Here is a 16290-nt window from a genome sequence, read left to right as displayed (position 1 = left end):
ACCCACATCAGTATAAATGACCCAGAAAACAACCTGAAGACTGGCAGAATAGACCCTCTACAGCTAAATGTAGAGAAGAAGCCACAGAGAAGAAGGTAGGAAGGGGAGAGACGTGGTCAGGAGCCAACTGGACCCACAAAACTGTCCTCATGAGGGAGATACACCATGAGCATGGAAAGGTGAAAGGAGCAGACTCCCACACAAGGCACCCACACAAGGTATATGAATCTCCATACCTCTCAGCTATCAAAACCAGAGGGGTGTAACTTCGCAAATTCTTACAATCACACCAGAAACATTAAAAACCAAAAATCAGTTCTGGGAGAGCCTGAGGGCAATAGGAAGCTGAGTCCCCACCCTTCAAGTAAAGCACAATAAACAGTCCTCCTGAGATACAGCAGAGAAGCAACGTTTTGGAAAATGCCTAGGGTATACAGGAAGGAGATTTATTTACTAATATTGGAACATAAGCTAGAAGGGTAGGGATCTTTGGGAGACTTCTCTAGAACAAAGTAGCTGGTGGGTGCCATTCTCCACTCTCCCCACTCCCCAGCATAGATATAATACAAGCACACCTTTGGGAACTAGTGCAGCACCAACACTCTCCACCTAGCTTGCTAACAGTATGCCCCACCCATGCCCCCAAGCACTTCTGTGGACCCATCATCACCAAACCTGCCAGCCTAAGCAGTTTTCCCAAGCAGCAGCAGGTCCTTCCTACAACGGACCAGTATGGACCCTGTAGGCACTGTGAGCCCAACCCACGCATTCTTCTGGGGACTGTCCCATCCACTACACTCTTGTTTGGAGCCCACCCAAAGAGGTGTCACAAGCCTAATAGTACGCAAGCAGCCCCCAAAGAGACCAGTACCACTTCAAAGTGCCTCTGCCTAGGAAGAGGGGAAGTTAGCCACACACACTAGTCAGACAGTGGTCCCAGCAGTAGGCTGGGGGTAGATATCTGGTCAGGTTGCAGGCCCCACCCACTAATGAAAGATCTTTAGGAGAAAATACAGGGAAAGCACCCTTTAGTTCAGTGCTACTGAAGTTCCGGCAAATTCCTGATCTGATGCAACTTAAGACCAAGACAGCCCTGGGGCACGTGGGGGGATCATTGGTTAACTGTCCAACTCTTGGTTTTGGTTTAGGTCATGATCTCATGTTTTTTGAGTTTGAGCCCCTTTTCAGGCTTTGTGCTGGCAGTGTAGCGCCTGCTTGGGGTTCTCTTTAGCTCTCCTCTCTCTGCCCCTCCTCCCCCACTCTCTCTCTCAAAATAAACAAACTTAAAAAAAAAAAAAAAAAAAGACCAAGACAGGCCCAGAATAACACACTAACAACAAAGGGACCAAACTCTGACCACAACAGACAAAGAGAACCACTGCACATGACTGGACTGAAGACAAACGCAGCTCAGCCACAACACTAGGGCACACACAACACACAAGGGGATACCCCTGAAATGTGATGTTCTGATAAACAGGGGATACTGCCCTGTAGGGCACTCCAGAACATCTTCTTCATAAGGCTACTATTTTCAGGAGCAGGAGACAGAGTTGACTTTCCTAACATATAGAAAAAGAAAGTTAGACAAAATGAGGAGACAAAGGAATATGTCCCAAGTTAAAGAAAAGGAAAAATTATAGCAAGAGACCAAAACAAAATGGAGATAAGTAATATGCCTTATAAAAATTTAAAATAATGGTCATAAAGATACTCACTGGATTTGAATAAAGAATGGAGGACTTCAAGGAGGCCCTTAAAAAACAGACAGAAAATATAAAAAGGAACCAGAGATGAAAAACACAAAAAATGAAATTAAAAATACACTAAAGGGAACAAACAAACTAGGGAATTACTGACCTGTAGGACATAGTAATAAAAAGCAATCATGCTGAACAAGAGAGAGAAAAACAATAATAAAAAATAAGAACAGACTAAGGGAATTCAGCAACATCATCAAGTGTAATAGCAGTCTCATTATAGGGATGCCAGAAGGAAAAGAGAGAGAAGGAAATAGAAAATTTATTTCAAAAATAAGAGCTGAGGGGCGCCTGGGTGGCTCAGTTGGTTGAGCATCCGACTTTAGCTCAGGTCATGATCTCACGGTTCGTGGGTTCGAGCCCCGGGTCGGGCTCTGTGCTGACAGCTAGCTCAGAGCCTGGAGCCTGCTTCAGATTCTGTACCTCCCCCTTTCTCTGACCCTCCCCTGCTCATGCTGTCTCTCTCTGTCTCTCAAAAATAAATAAAAACCATAAAAAAAAAAAAGAGCTGAAAACTTCCTAAATCTAGTGAAGAAAACAGAAATCTAGATCTAGGAGGCACAGACAGCCACCAATAAAATCAACACAAGGAGGTCTACACTAAGACATAAAATGGCAAAGAGTAGTAATAAAGAAAAAATTTTAAAGTGGCAAAAGAAAAGAAGATAGTTACATACAAGAAAAACCCCATAAAGTTGCCAGTGGATTTTTCAGGAGAAACTTTGCAGGCCAGAAGGGAGTAGCGTGATATATTTAGATGCTCAATGAATAAACCTGCAATCAGGAATACTCTATCCAGTCACACTATCATTCAGAACAGAAGGAGAGAGAGTTTCCCAGACAAACAAAAGTTAAAGGAATTCATCACCACTAAACCAGCCCTACAAGAAATGTTCCACTCTAGAGTGGAAAGGAAAACCATAAGTAGGAGTAAGAAAAGTAGGAATCACAAAAGTGGTAAAATTTAGTGTACCTCTACAACTCAGTTATGAGACTCACAAACGAAAAGGATGTATACCATATGCCTAAAATGCTGGGGGAAGAGGCGTAAATAATGGGTTCTAACATAACTGTCAACTTAATATAGACTGCTATATACCTAAGATGTTACATATAAACTTAATTATAACCACATATCAAAAACCAGTAATGGATATGCAAAAAATAAAGAGAAAAGAATCCAAGTATATGAGTAAAGAAAGCCAGCAAATCATGAAAGAAGAAAGCAAGAATGGAACAAAAAACTACAAGAACAAGCATAAAACAAGTACCAAAATGGCAATAAATGTATACTTAGCAATAATTATTTTGAATGCAAATGGACTAAATGCTTCAATCAAGAGACACAAATGGATTAAGCAAAAGAGCAAGACCCATCTATATGCTTCCTTGACTGAAAGACATATGCAGATTGAAAGGGAAGAGATGGAGAAGCATTATCGTGCAAACAGAAGTGAAAAGCAAACCAGAGTAACAATACTTAAAATCAAACAAAACAGACCTTAAACACAGACTATAGGGGTGCCTGGGTGGCTTAATCAGTTAAGCATCTGACTCTGGATATTGGCTCAGATCAAGACCTCACAGTTGAGGGATGGAGTCCCACATCGAGCTCCATGTTGGGTATGGAGCTTGCTTGAATTCCCTCTCTCCCTCTCTCTGTCCTTCCCCTGTTCTCTCAAAATAAACATTTAAAAAAATAAAATAAAATAAAAATAAAGCAAAGATTGTAATAAGAGACAAAGAAAGACTATATGGTAATAAAGGAGACAATCCAACAAGAAGATAGAACAATTGCAATACTTATGCAATCAACAGGAGAGTACTCAAATACAGAAAACAGTTAATAATAAACATAAAGGAACTAATCAGTAGCAATAAATCGGGACTTTAACATCTCCCTTAACATCAACAGAGAGATCACTGAAACAGAAAATCAACAAGAAAACAGTGACTTTGACTGACACAATGTACCAGATGGATTTAACAGATATATTCAGAACATTCCATCCTCTAACAGCAGGTCACATATTCGTTTCAAGTACAGACAGAACATTCTCCAGAACAGATGATGTATTAGACCACAAACCAAATCTCAACCAATTCATAAAGAACAAAGTCATACCATACATCTTTCTGACCACAATGCTGTAAAATTAGATCAACCACAAGAAAAAAATCTGGAGAGCACATATACATTGAGGTTAAATAGCATGCTATTAAACAATGAATAGGTCAACCAGGAAATCAAAGAGGAAATAAAAAAATACCTGGAGACAAATGAAAGTGAAAACTCAATCCAAAATCTTTGGGATATTGCAAAAGCAGCTCTAACAGGGAAATTTACAGCAATACATGTATGCCACAAGAAGCAAGAAAAACCTAAAACAATGTGACTTTACACATAAAAGAACTAGGGGAAAAAAAAAACAACCTACAACCCCCAAAACAGCAGAAGGGAGGCAATAATAGATTAGAGCAGAAATAAATGATGTAGAAAGAAAAATAAAATAAAATAAAACACATCAATGAAACCAGCTGATTCTTTGAAAAAAATCAACAAAACTGATAATCCTCGAGCCAGATTCATTTAAAAAAGAGAGCGAACTCTAAACAAAATCATCAATGAAAAAAGAAATATAACAACTGACATCAGAGATTACAAATCATTCTAAGAGAGTATTATGAAAATCTATATGCCAATAACTGGACAACCTATAAGAAATGGATAAATTCCTGGAAACACATAATATCCCAGAAGTGAAGCAGAAGAAACAGAAAAGTTGAACAGACTGATTATCAGCAATAAAATTGAACCATTAATCAAAAGACTCACAGCAAATGAAAATCCAGGACGACAGAGCTTCACAGAAGAATTCTACCAAACATTTAAAAGTTAATACCTATTCTTCTCAAGCTATTCCAAAATATTAAAGAGAAAGAAAAACTTCCATATTCCTTCTATGAGGCCAGCATTACCCAGATACCAAAACCAGATAGATAACACTTAAACAGGCCAGTATCTCTGGAACACAGATGCAAAAATCCTCAACAAAATACTGGCAAATTGACTCTAACAGTAGATAAGAAAAAAATCATTCACCACTATCAAGTGGGATTTATTTCCAGGATACAAGGGTGGTTCAATATTTGTATATCAATCAATGTGATACTTCACATCAATAGGAGCAAGGATAAAAACCATGATCCTTTCAAAAGATGAAGGAAAAGCATTTGACCAAGTAAAACATCCATTCACGGTAAAAGAAACAAACAAACAAACAAACCTCTCAACAAAGCAGAGTTAGAAGGAACATACCTCAATTTAATAAAGGCCTTATACAAAAAACCCACAGTGAACACCATACTCAATGGGAAAAAAACTGAGAGCTTTCCCCCTAAGATCAGGAAAAAGACAAGGATGTCCACTCTGACCACTTTTATTCAATATAGTACTGGAAGTCCTAGCCACAGCAATTAGACAAAAAGAAATAAAAGGCATCCACACTGGTAAGGAAGATGTAAAACTTTTACTATTTGCAGATGACATGAACTGTATTTAGAAAACCTGGAGAAATCTACCAAAAAGCTACTAGAACTCATAAGGGTATTCAATAAAGTCACAGGATACAAAATCAATGTGCAGAAATCCATTGCATTTCTACACATTAAAAAAAAGGGAGGGGCGTGCCTGGGTGGCTCAGTCAGTTAAGTGTCTGACTTTGGCTCAGGTCGTGACCTCATGGTTCGGTTCCTGGGTTTGAGCCCTGCGTCAGGCTCTGTGCTGACAGCTAGCTCAGAGCCTAGAGCCTGTCTTCAGATTCTGTGTCTCCCTCTCTCTCTGACCCTCCCCTGCTCATGATATCTCTCTCTCTCTCTAAAATAAATAAATAAATAAATAAATAAAAATAAATAAAAGGGAGATTAAAGAAACAGTCCCATTTACAAATGCACCAAAAATTGTAAGATACTTGGGAATAAACCTAACCAAGGAGGTGAAAGACCTGGACTCTGAAAACTATAAAACACTGATGAAAGAAAGGAAGATGACACAAAGAAATGCAAAGACATTCAATGCTCATGAACGGGAGGAATAAAAATTGTATAAATGTCTATACTACCAAAAGTATTCTACAGACTTAATGCAATCCCTATCCAAATACTAATAGCATTTTTCACAGAACTAGAACAAAAAACCCAAAAAATTTATATGGAACCACAGTAGACCCTAAATAGGCAAAGCAATTTCGAAAAAGAAAAGCAGCGTTGGAAGTATCACAGTTCCAGACTTCAAGTTATATTACAAAGCTGTAGTGATCAAAACAGTATGGTCCTGGCACAAAAACAGACACAGATCAATGGAACAGAAGGGACAACCTAGAAGTAAACCTGCAACTACATGGTCAATTTATCTTTGACAAAGCAGGAAAGAAAATGCAATGGAAAAAGGACGGTCTTATAAGCAGAAGAATGAAACTGGACCACTTTCTTACACCATATACAAAATTAAACTCAAAAATAGATTGAGGACCTAAATGTGAGACATGAAACCATAAAAATCCTAGGAAAGAGCATTTCTCTGACACTGGCCACTTTGAACATTTTTCTAAAAATGTCTCCTGAGACAAGGGAAATTAAAGCAAAAATAAGCTATTAAGACTACATCAAAGTAAAAAGCTTCTGCACAGCAAAGGAAACAATTAACATAGCTAAAGGCAACCTACGGAATAGAAGATATTTGCAAATGACATATAGGGTTGGTATCCAAAATATATAAAGAACTGATACAACTCAACACCCAAAAACCAAACAATCCAATTAAGAAATGACCCTGGGTGGCTCAGTTGGTTGAGTGCCTGACTCTTGATTTCAGCTCAAGTCATTATCCCAGGGTTGTGGGATTGAGCTTAAGATTTTCTCTCTCTCTCTCTCTCACCCCTCTCTCCTGCTTACATGCTCTCTCTTTCAAAAAAAAAAAAAAGAAGAAGGAAGGAAGGAAGAAAAGAAAAGAAATGAGAAGATATGAGCAGACGTTTCTCCAAAGACATCGAGATAGCCAACAGACACATTACTCATTAACAGGGAAATGCAAATCAAAACTACAATGAGATATCACCTCACACCTATCCAAATGGGTAAAATTAAAAAAAACCACACACACACACAAAACAAGTTTTGGTTAGGATGTGGACAAAGAGGAGCCCTTGGGTACTGTTGCTGGGAATGCAAACTGGTGCAAACACTCTGGAAAACAGTATGGAGGTTCCTTAAAAAAAACTAAAAATAGTGTTACTCTATGATCCAGTAATCCCACTACTGGATATTTATCCAAAGAATAGGAAAACACTAATTCAAAAAGATATATGCAACCCTATGTTTATTGCAAACATTATTTACACTTTCAAATTATGAAAGCAACTCATCCATAGGTATCAATAGATAAAGAAAATGTGATGTATACATAAAATGCAATATTACTCAGTCTTAAAAAAAAAAGAATGAAATCTTGCCATTTGCAACGAGATGGATGGATCTAGAGGATATAATATTAAATGAAATAGGTCAGTCAGAGAAAGACAAATACCATACAATTTCTTGTGTGGAATTTAAGAAACAAAATAAACAAAGAAAAGACATCAAACCACAAAACAGACACTTAACTATGTAGAACAAACTGATGGTTACCAGAGGGGAGGTGGGTGAAACACATGAAAGAGATCAATAGTACACTTACCATGATGAGTACTGAGTAATGTAGAAATTTGTTGAATAACATATGTACACTTGAAACCAATATGACACAGTATGTTAATTTTACTGGATGCTAACTATAATGGAATTAAAATAAAATTTTTAAAAAGTAAAGAAAAATATATTTAAGAGTAGATTTAACCAAGGAGGTGAAAGATTCATACAATACAAAACACGGCTGAAAGTAATAAATACACTCTATATTCATGGATACAAATAAATACATTCCATGTTCATGATTTAGAAAACCTCATATTGCTAAGATGACAACATTACCCAAAACCATCTACAGATTTGATGTAATCTCTTTACACCACCAGCATTTTTTGCAAAAATAGAAAATCACACCCCTAAATTAATATAGAGTTACAAGGTGCCCCGAATAGCCGAAAGATTTTGAACAAGAACAACAGAGTCGGAGGTATCACACCTACTAAACTCAAAACTTACCATAAACAACAATAATCAAACACTATGCTACTGGTATAAAGACTGACACAATGACCACTGAGATAGAATAGAAAACCCCAGAAATAAACCCTTGCATATACATACGGTCAAGATTTTCAATGAGGATGTCCAGACCATTCTATGGGAAAAGGACAGCCTTTTTAACAAATGGTGCTGGGGAAACAATATTTACATGCAAAAGAACTAAACTGGACCATTACCTTACACTATATACAAAAGCTAACTCAAATAAATTAAAAAACCTAAACATGAGAGCTAAAACGAAAAAGCCTCTAAGCGGGAAATATATAGGAAAAGCTTCGTGACACTGAATTTGGCAATGATTTCTTAGATATGTACTGAAAGACTGACCACAAAGAAAAAACACATAAATTAGACATGAAAGTTAAAACTAGTATACCCACCCAAGGATTCTGTCAGTAGTAGTGAAAAGACAACCCAGATAATGAGAGAAAATATTTGCAAATGATATATTTGATGAAAGATTGATATCTAAAATATATAAAGAATTACTATAACTCAACACCAAAAAGACAATGTAATTAAAAAATATACAAATGACTTGAATAGACATTTCTCCAAAGATATATAAATGGCAAATAAGTACAGGAAGAGATGCTCAACATTACTAATCACTAGGGAAATGCAAATCAAAATCAGAATGAGATGCAATTTCACACCCATTAGGATGGTTATCCAAATAAACAAACCAGAAAATAACAAGTGTTGGTGAGGTTTTGAAGAAATTGGAACCCTTGTACATTGTTGACGGGAATGCTAGTGCAGCTGCTGTGGAAAACAGTACAGCAATTACTAAAAAGAACTGAATATTGAATTACCATATGACCCAGCAATTCTATTTCTGGGGATATACCCAAAAGAGCTGAAAACAGGATCTCAAAGAGATACCTATATACCCAAGTTCATTGCAGCATTCCACAACAGGAAAAGGTAGAAACAACCCAAATGTTCATCAACAGATGAATGGACAAAGAAAATATGGTATATTCATACAATGGAATATTATTCAACCTTAAAAAGGAATTAAATTATGATATATGATACAAGTGCATGGCCTTACTAAGTGAAATAAGCCAGAAAAAAAAGGACAACTGTGGAGAATAAGCTTAGGAATTCCCTGAGCCTGTACTAATGGGTTAATAAGGCAAAAAGAATTACAAAGCCATAGGATGCTCATGCCCAAGTTTGGGTAAAAAGATTAGGTAAATAAGCATAGAGAGGGCAGAGCAAAGGCCCCAGTATAGAGGGGAGGGTAAAGGCCCCTAGAATAGAGAGGGTGGGGCAAAGGCCCCAATACAAAGGTAAGCAAGATTACACCTTCATGGCAAAAATGTCCCCCAATTTAGTACTATAACAAAGCCGCTTTCACAGGAAGGAAGGACCAAATTAGGTAAACAGGTAAATAAGGCTACAGGATGATGTGGTTGAAGCTGCCCAGAGCAGAGTTGATTAGAAAAGAAAGGTGCCTTATAGACCCTGAGGTTGCATGCTCTGTCTTATCCCCTAGGCGGGCTAAGATAAACAGGCAAGGTGCCTCATGTCTGCCATTAACATCCATCTGCTCAGCGCCAGGATTTTGGTTTATATTGATCCAAACCCCTAACACTGTATATCTTCAAAACTCCCTTTCCCTCATGCCCATGAGTTAATGTTCAGAGATTCACTGTCTCTTTGTGCATGCCCATCATATTTGTAAGCCTTCTGATTTTAATAAACACAGAGCACAGACACTTATTCAGGGCTTTTGTCCTTTCCTGGACATTAGCCATCGCTCGCATTTTAATCCTGCATCTGCTTTCCTGCTGGACAAGAAAGAACTTTAGACCTGGAGACAGACAAATATTACACAATTGCACTTAAACAGATATCTGGAATAGTCAAGTTCACAGACAGATGGTAGAATGGTGAATATTTCCAGGTGCTAAGGAAATATAGGAATGGGGTGTTTTTGTTTAATGGGCACAGAGTTTCAATTTGAGATGATGAAAAAGTTCTGGAGATGAATAGTGGTGACGGTTACATAACAATATAAATGTACTAAAAAGGAATGAAATACTGATACATGCTACAACAGAAATGAACTCCCAAAAAAACAGTATTTTAAGTGAAAGAAGCCACACATAAAGACTACAAACTATATACTTCCATTTATGTTAAATGATCAGAAAAGGCAACTCTCTATAAGACAGAAAGTAAACTGGCAATGAGCTAGAACAGGGTTAGAAATGGGGATTACCTATAAAAGATCATGTGGAATCTTACTGGGGTGATAAGTATGTTTTAAAACTGGATCATGGTGATAGCTACACAAGCCTGTAAATCTACTATAAATCACTGTATACTTACAGTAACTAAATTATGTACGTTATTCCTCAGAAAGTTATTTAAAATATTTGTTTCGCTGAGATATTTTAGTGGACTTGTGTTAAACTTACAGATCAATCTGAAGAGAACTGACATCTTTACTACGTTGAGTGTTCCAACCCAGGGCCATAGTATGCTTCTCCATTTATTTACATCATCTTTGTTTCATTCATCAGCATTTTGTCATTTTCAGGATACAGATCCTGTGTTTTTAGATTTATATCTAAGTATCTGATTCTTCTTAAACTACTGAAAATGGTATTTTATTTTATTTTTTATGTTTATTTTTAGAGAGAGAGCACACATGAGGTGAGAAGAGAGAGAATCTCAAGCAGGCTCGATATCCAGTGCGGAGCCCAGCGGGGCTCAATCCCACAACCCTGGGATCATGACCTTACCTGAAACAACGAGTCGGTCGCTTGACCAACTGAGCCACCCAGGTGCTCCTGAAAATGGTATTTTAAAATATCACTTTCTAATCATATATTGTTAGTATATAGAATGATTGACTTACATGTGTCAACTTTTTGGATTTTGTGACCTTGCTAATCTCACTTACTAGTCCTAATAGTTTTTTCATAGATGCCTTTGATTTTCTGTATAAATGGTGTCATCTGCAAATAAGGGACAATTTCATTTTTCCTGCTAACTTGTATGCCTTTTATCTCTTTTTCTGTCCTTACTGAAATGACTAAATTAAAGTTCTTTTTAAAGAGCTGGCTGGGGCACGTGGGTGGCTCAGTCGGTTGAGCTTCCGCTCAGGTCATGATCTCACAGTTCGTGGGTTCAAGCCCCAGGTGGGGCTCTGTGCTGACAGCTAGCTCAGAGCCTGGAGCCTACTTCCAATTCTGTGTGTCTCCCTCTCTCTCTCTGACCCTCCCCTACTCGCACTGTCTCTGTCTCTCAAAAATAAATTAAAAAAACATTAAAATGACAAAAAATATTAAGAGCTGCCTAAATTTTGGTAGCAAAAACAATAAAAGTAGAGGAGACAGGTTAGCTACTTAACACTTCACACTTTTATAAAATACATTTTTCCAATATAAAAGCTCTGGAAAACATAGCAGTAATAGTAACTGCTACAGAATTTTTCCTGTATTATTTCATTTGATCTTCATAACAATCTAATAGGTACTTTTCCCTTGATTCCAAAGAAGGAAAAGAGTCAAGGCAGGCCAAGCAATGTGCCCACCTGGGCTCACATAATGTTATTGGAGCAGACATCAACACTCAAAGCAGCAGACTTGACAGGACCCCCTCCCCATAAGGTTGTGTTAGTAAAACACAAATCAAAAGCCAGGACACAGTCACACAGTAAAAGGGACAAAGTGAACACTGGCTCATCTGAGGAGTGGGGAGGCAAGTGCTCCTGGACTGTTACCTGAGTAAGCATGGTGCCTTAAAAGAATCATAAGCAAGTGATTCAATAAGTGTGTATGAGGGTCAGGTCCTAGGATCTAAGATTTGGGGGAAGGTATTTTGGGCAGCTTCTTTCTAATTTTCAACTTGATATGTGCAGTCAGATGTTTGGATTCAAAGTCTGTCTCTGCTACTTACCTGGCACATAACCTTGGACACATACTTCATTTCTCTCTGTCAATTTTCTCATCCATAAAGTGGGCCTAATAACTATACCTACCAAGGATAAGTAGTATATAAAGTACCTAGAACAAGAGTTAGCCATACTAGTGTTTCTCTAATTAAAGTTTTATTGAAACACAACCACACTCTCGTTATATCTCATTGTCTATCCTGCTTTGATGCTACAACAATGGAATGAGGTAGTTGTGATAAATATTCACTCTCTGGACCTGTACAGGAAAAATAACCCCAGCTTAGAACATTGCTGGAGCAAAGGTACTCAAGAAATGCTATTATTTAAACCCAAACTCACTTCCAGAATGATAAGCCTGAGTATGTGCACAAAAATAGAAACAAAAGCACTGCTTTTGGTGGTAACAAATATGAAACATGTCAATTAATAAGAGGCTGGTTATATAAATTATAATACGTCCATGTTGTGGAACACTATACAGATATTATAAAGAATGAAGGAAAATCTGTGTATAAACACTGAATATACCAACAAATAAAGATCTCCAAGATCTTTAAATGAACCAAAATCATCAAATGGATAGGTATGGTGATATATACAACATAATGTCATTATATTTCCAAAAGAAGACAAAAAAACCCCAAAAACTATGTATATGTACAGAAAAGGCTATATAGTACCAGAGAAGTACTGAGGAAATTTCACTTTTAATATATACAGTTTTGGGGGAGCCTGGATTGTTTAGTCAGTTAAGTGTCCAACTCTTGATTTCAGTTCAGGTCATGAGTTCATGGTTCATGAGATCAAGCCCTGCACTGAGCTCTGCACTGACAGAACAAAGCCTGCTTGGGATTCTTTCTCTTCCTCTCTCTCTCAAAATAAATAAGTAAACTTAAAAAATACACACACACACACACACACACACACACACACACACAAAGTTCTGTATGGTTTCCATTTTTTAATGAGTAGGAGTTTTGTCATTCTTCTCATGATTTAAAAATATTACTTGAGGGGGCGCCTGGGTGGCTCAGTCGGTTAAGCATCCGGCTTCGGCTCAGGTCATGATCTCGCGGTTCGTGGGTTCAAGCCCTGCATCGGGCTCTGCTCTCACAGCTAGCTCAGAGCCTGGAGGCTGCTTCAGATTCTGTATCTCCTTCTCTCTCTGACCCTCCCCTGCTCGAAACTGTCTATGTCTCTCAAAAATAAATAAAAAACGTTAAAAAAAATTTTTTTAATATTACTTGAGGGCCGCCTGGGTGGCTCAGTCAGTTGAGCGTCTGACTTCTGCTGGGGTCATGACCTTGCGCTCTGTGACAGGCCTTGTGCTGACAGCTCAGAGCCTGGAGCCTGCTTGCGATTCTGTGTCTCCCTTTCTCTCTGCCCCTCCCCTGCCCATGCTCAGTCTCTCTCATTCTCTCAAAAATAGACAAACATTAAAAAAAAAATTTATAAATATTACTTGAATCTCTCAGGTTGTATCCTAAACGTACACTTTTCAAACCTTCATGTCTTTGCCCCTTGGGGACAAACTAAAAAATGTATTAATCTCAAATCATCATGCTAAGTGAACTAATAAACCAGACTCAAAGGCCATATATGACATTCTGGAAAAAGCACAACTGTAACAATGGACAACATCTCAGTGGTTACCGGGAGTTAAAAATGGGAGGAGGGGTTGCCTACAAAAAGACAGCTGAAGGAATTTGGGACGATGACAAAACTGTTCCGTATCTTGATTGTGATGGAGAATCATATGACTATGCATTTGTCAAAACTCATTAAACCATACACCAAAAAGAGAACTTTACTATATGTAAGTTTAAAAATAAATCCAAATAAACACATATAAAAAAAAGGATGAAATTTTTCTTTGAGCGACCTATCAGCACACAAACATATCTATATATGTAATAATACAGGAAATGTATTCCACCACAATTCTTTCTGTTTACCTCTGTCACAGAGATGATGCTCTGGGGGAAAAAAGCAGCAGGGGATGAAACAGTGCCAAATTCCTATTTAATTCCTCCAAATGCATACTTGGTGTGGCCCCCGTTTATTTAAAACGTGATTTCTTTTCAGCTCTGTGCCTGCACATCTACACTTCACATGGAAAACCACTAACAACCCGCAAGGATAAGGGGAAGAATGGGTGGGGCCCTCAATGGTCCAGGCACAGCACCAGAAACTGCCACTTCAAGCTGATGAACCTGGACAGGATTGTCTGGCACAGTCGCTGAGGTGGTGACGAGATGTCAAGCACAGCAATCTGATCTACGTACCAGGTATCAATGCTGCTTCAATCACTAATCTTTTAAGGAATAATATTAGAAAAAGGCCAAGAAATACCACTGGGCTCAGGAAGCAGTAAAAACTGTCCAATGTAGCACACAGTACCCTCTACTACTAGAAAAGAAACACTACAAAGTCAGTCGCACACAGAAGCACAGATCATCCAAAACTAGGTTTAATAGCAATTGCTATATGTATTGTTTAGACATAACACGATGGTCTGGACGCCTCTCTCAGCTTAAAAAACTCTCCTTAAACACCAATTTCCAAATTACTCTCTCACACCCACAATGTGCTGCAAACTAAGCGCACGCATTTCATCCTTAAAATACCCAATTCAGTATGGCTGTACTGAACAGCGCTGCCCACGTAACAATCCCAGCGCCTTAACAAAGCCTAAAACTCGTCTCCAAGACTCTGCAAAATGGTTTCGCTTGGCCAGTGTCTCCCTCCTTCCCTCAGATAGGGGCACAAAACGAGCAAAAACTGGTTTAGATCTCGCGATCTCATTGCAAGCTGTCTGCGCCTTACTTTCCAACAATAATTACAAAACACCAATATACCTTCCACTGAGCTCTGCCACGTGCGGGGGATGGGGGTGGGGGTGGGGGCTCAGGATCCGGAATGCCTGGGCGCGGGGGCCGGGGGCGCGGGGTGAGGAGTTAGGGGCCGGAGAGCGCTGGGGCTGGGAATGTGAGGGTGTTGAAGAGCGCACAGACCGGTATTCTGGAGCTGGGGGTTGGAAGGCACGGAAACAGGCACGCGAGGGCCAGAGCGATCCCGGGAGGCCGCGCCGCCGGGGAGGCCGCGCCGCGGAGAACCAAGTCCTGGCCGCACACGGGGCCCCGGCCGAGGACCGCCGCTGCAATACCTGACTCGGTTCCAAGGGCCACCTGGACCCCCAAAGGGGCTATAAGGGCTGGGCGGGGGCAGCAGCCTTCCTCACCTGGGTCCGTGGCGGCGGCTGCTCGGGGGTCCCAAACGGGCCCTGGGAGTTTCCTGGCTGAGTGAGTCACTCGGGCGGGCCGGGAATGCGCCAGGAAACACCCGGCCTCCTCCCCTTCCTCCCGGGGCGGGGGCTCGCCCGGCTCGGCCTCTTCCTCCTGGCGCTCCTCCCTCCGCGCTCGGGTCGCTGCCTTAGCAGCTCGCTCCCCCGCGCGGTGCGCCCTCCACCGCCCCCCTCTCCCCCGCCCGGGATCCAGCCGGCCTGCCCACCCCCAAAGCCGATCTACTGGAAGGAGGGAACCGCGATGCCCTGCGGCTGCCTACGGTGCTTCCTAGGGAGAGCCTCGAGGGCCACCTGCTTTGCGTGGGACCGCTGGGGAACACTTCTGTGAGGCTCCTCCGTGGGAGCCGGCGGGCTAGTGGAGGAAAAGGAGCGAGGGTCCGCATCCTGCTCCGGGGCTCCACCGGATCAGGCTGTGGGTGGATGAGCTGCAGAAAAGACTAAAAGGCGGGACACCCAGGGCGCGCCAGTAAGTCGGCACCGCCAAGTAGAAAGTGCGCACACCTGTGCTCCGCAGGCCAGAGCACGACAGGCGGCCAGGTACAGGGTGCGACAGGTTTACACCTCCAGAGCCCTGCCAACTAGGGGGAAATGACCCCAAAAGGCCTTGCAGTGATCATTTCTGTTCACCCATCTCCCTCTGAGAAAGAGGCAAACGCCTGTGCAGACTTGGGGGAATGGCTGACAGAAAACTTGAACAATTGCCAAAAAAAACCCAATCTTGACAGAGAGAGGCCAATTTAGTAACAAATCATATGGAAACTGAATGGAGTGAGCTTGTTATAAGCATGATTAGGGGAAAAAACGGCCCTAAATTCCCCGCCCCCCCCCCCACTTACCCTTCACCCACCCACTCGCACTATGGTTCTAGTGGATGCCCAAAAATGATGGGCATCAAGTATTCCAAATCTGGCCACTTGACTATGAAAACCACAAAAGATTTGCTTACTCTCTCAGCTGTTGTCTGGATAGTGCAAAAAGCGAATGGATCCTGACTAGACCAGAATCTACCAGTTGTTTAAATATTCCAAGAACATTTTTTATAGAAGTTCCTGGAACTCCCTAAC

General features: G+C 40.3%; 1 protein-coding gene across 4 annotated transcripts in view; it reads right to left on the bottom strand.

Moving 5' to 3' along the window:
* Positions 1 to 15301, bottom strand: part of CYFIP1 (cytoplasmic FMR1 interacting protein 1) — a 129542-nt gene extending 114241 nt beyond the window's left edge. For 3 of the 4 annotated variants that reach the window (XM_029950791.1, XM_029950792.1, XM_029950790.1), the window contains exon 1: positions 15164 to 15300. The gene's annotated coding sequence lies outside the window, so the exon portion shown is untranslated. Of the gene's footprint in view, positions 1 to 15163 lie in introns of all 4 variants that reach the window. The other variant, XM_029950793.1, reaches the window with a different exon arrangement.
* Positions 15302 to 16290: the final 989 nt, after the last annotated feature.

Source organism: Suricata suricatta, chromosome 9 (genome assembly GCF_006229205.1).
Source record: "Suricata suricatta isolate VVHF042 chromosome 9, meerkat_22Aug2017_6uvM2_HiC, whole genome shotgun sequence".
Taxonomy (NCBI): Eukaryota; Metazoa; Chordata; class Mammalia; order Carnivora; family Herpestidae; genus Suricata; species Suricata suricatta.
The sequence above is the reverse complement of the archived record's forward strand: the minus strand, read 5'-3'. Positions and strand labels throughout refer to the sequence as shown.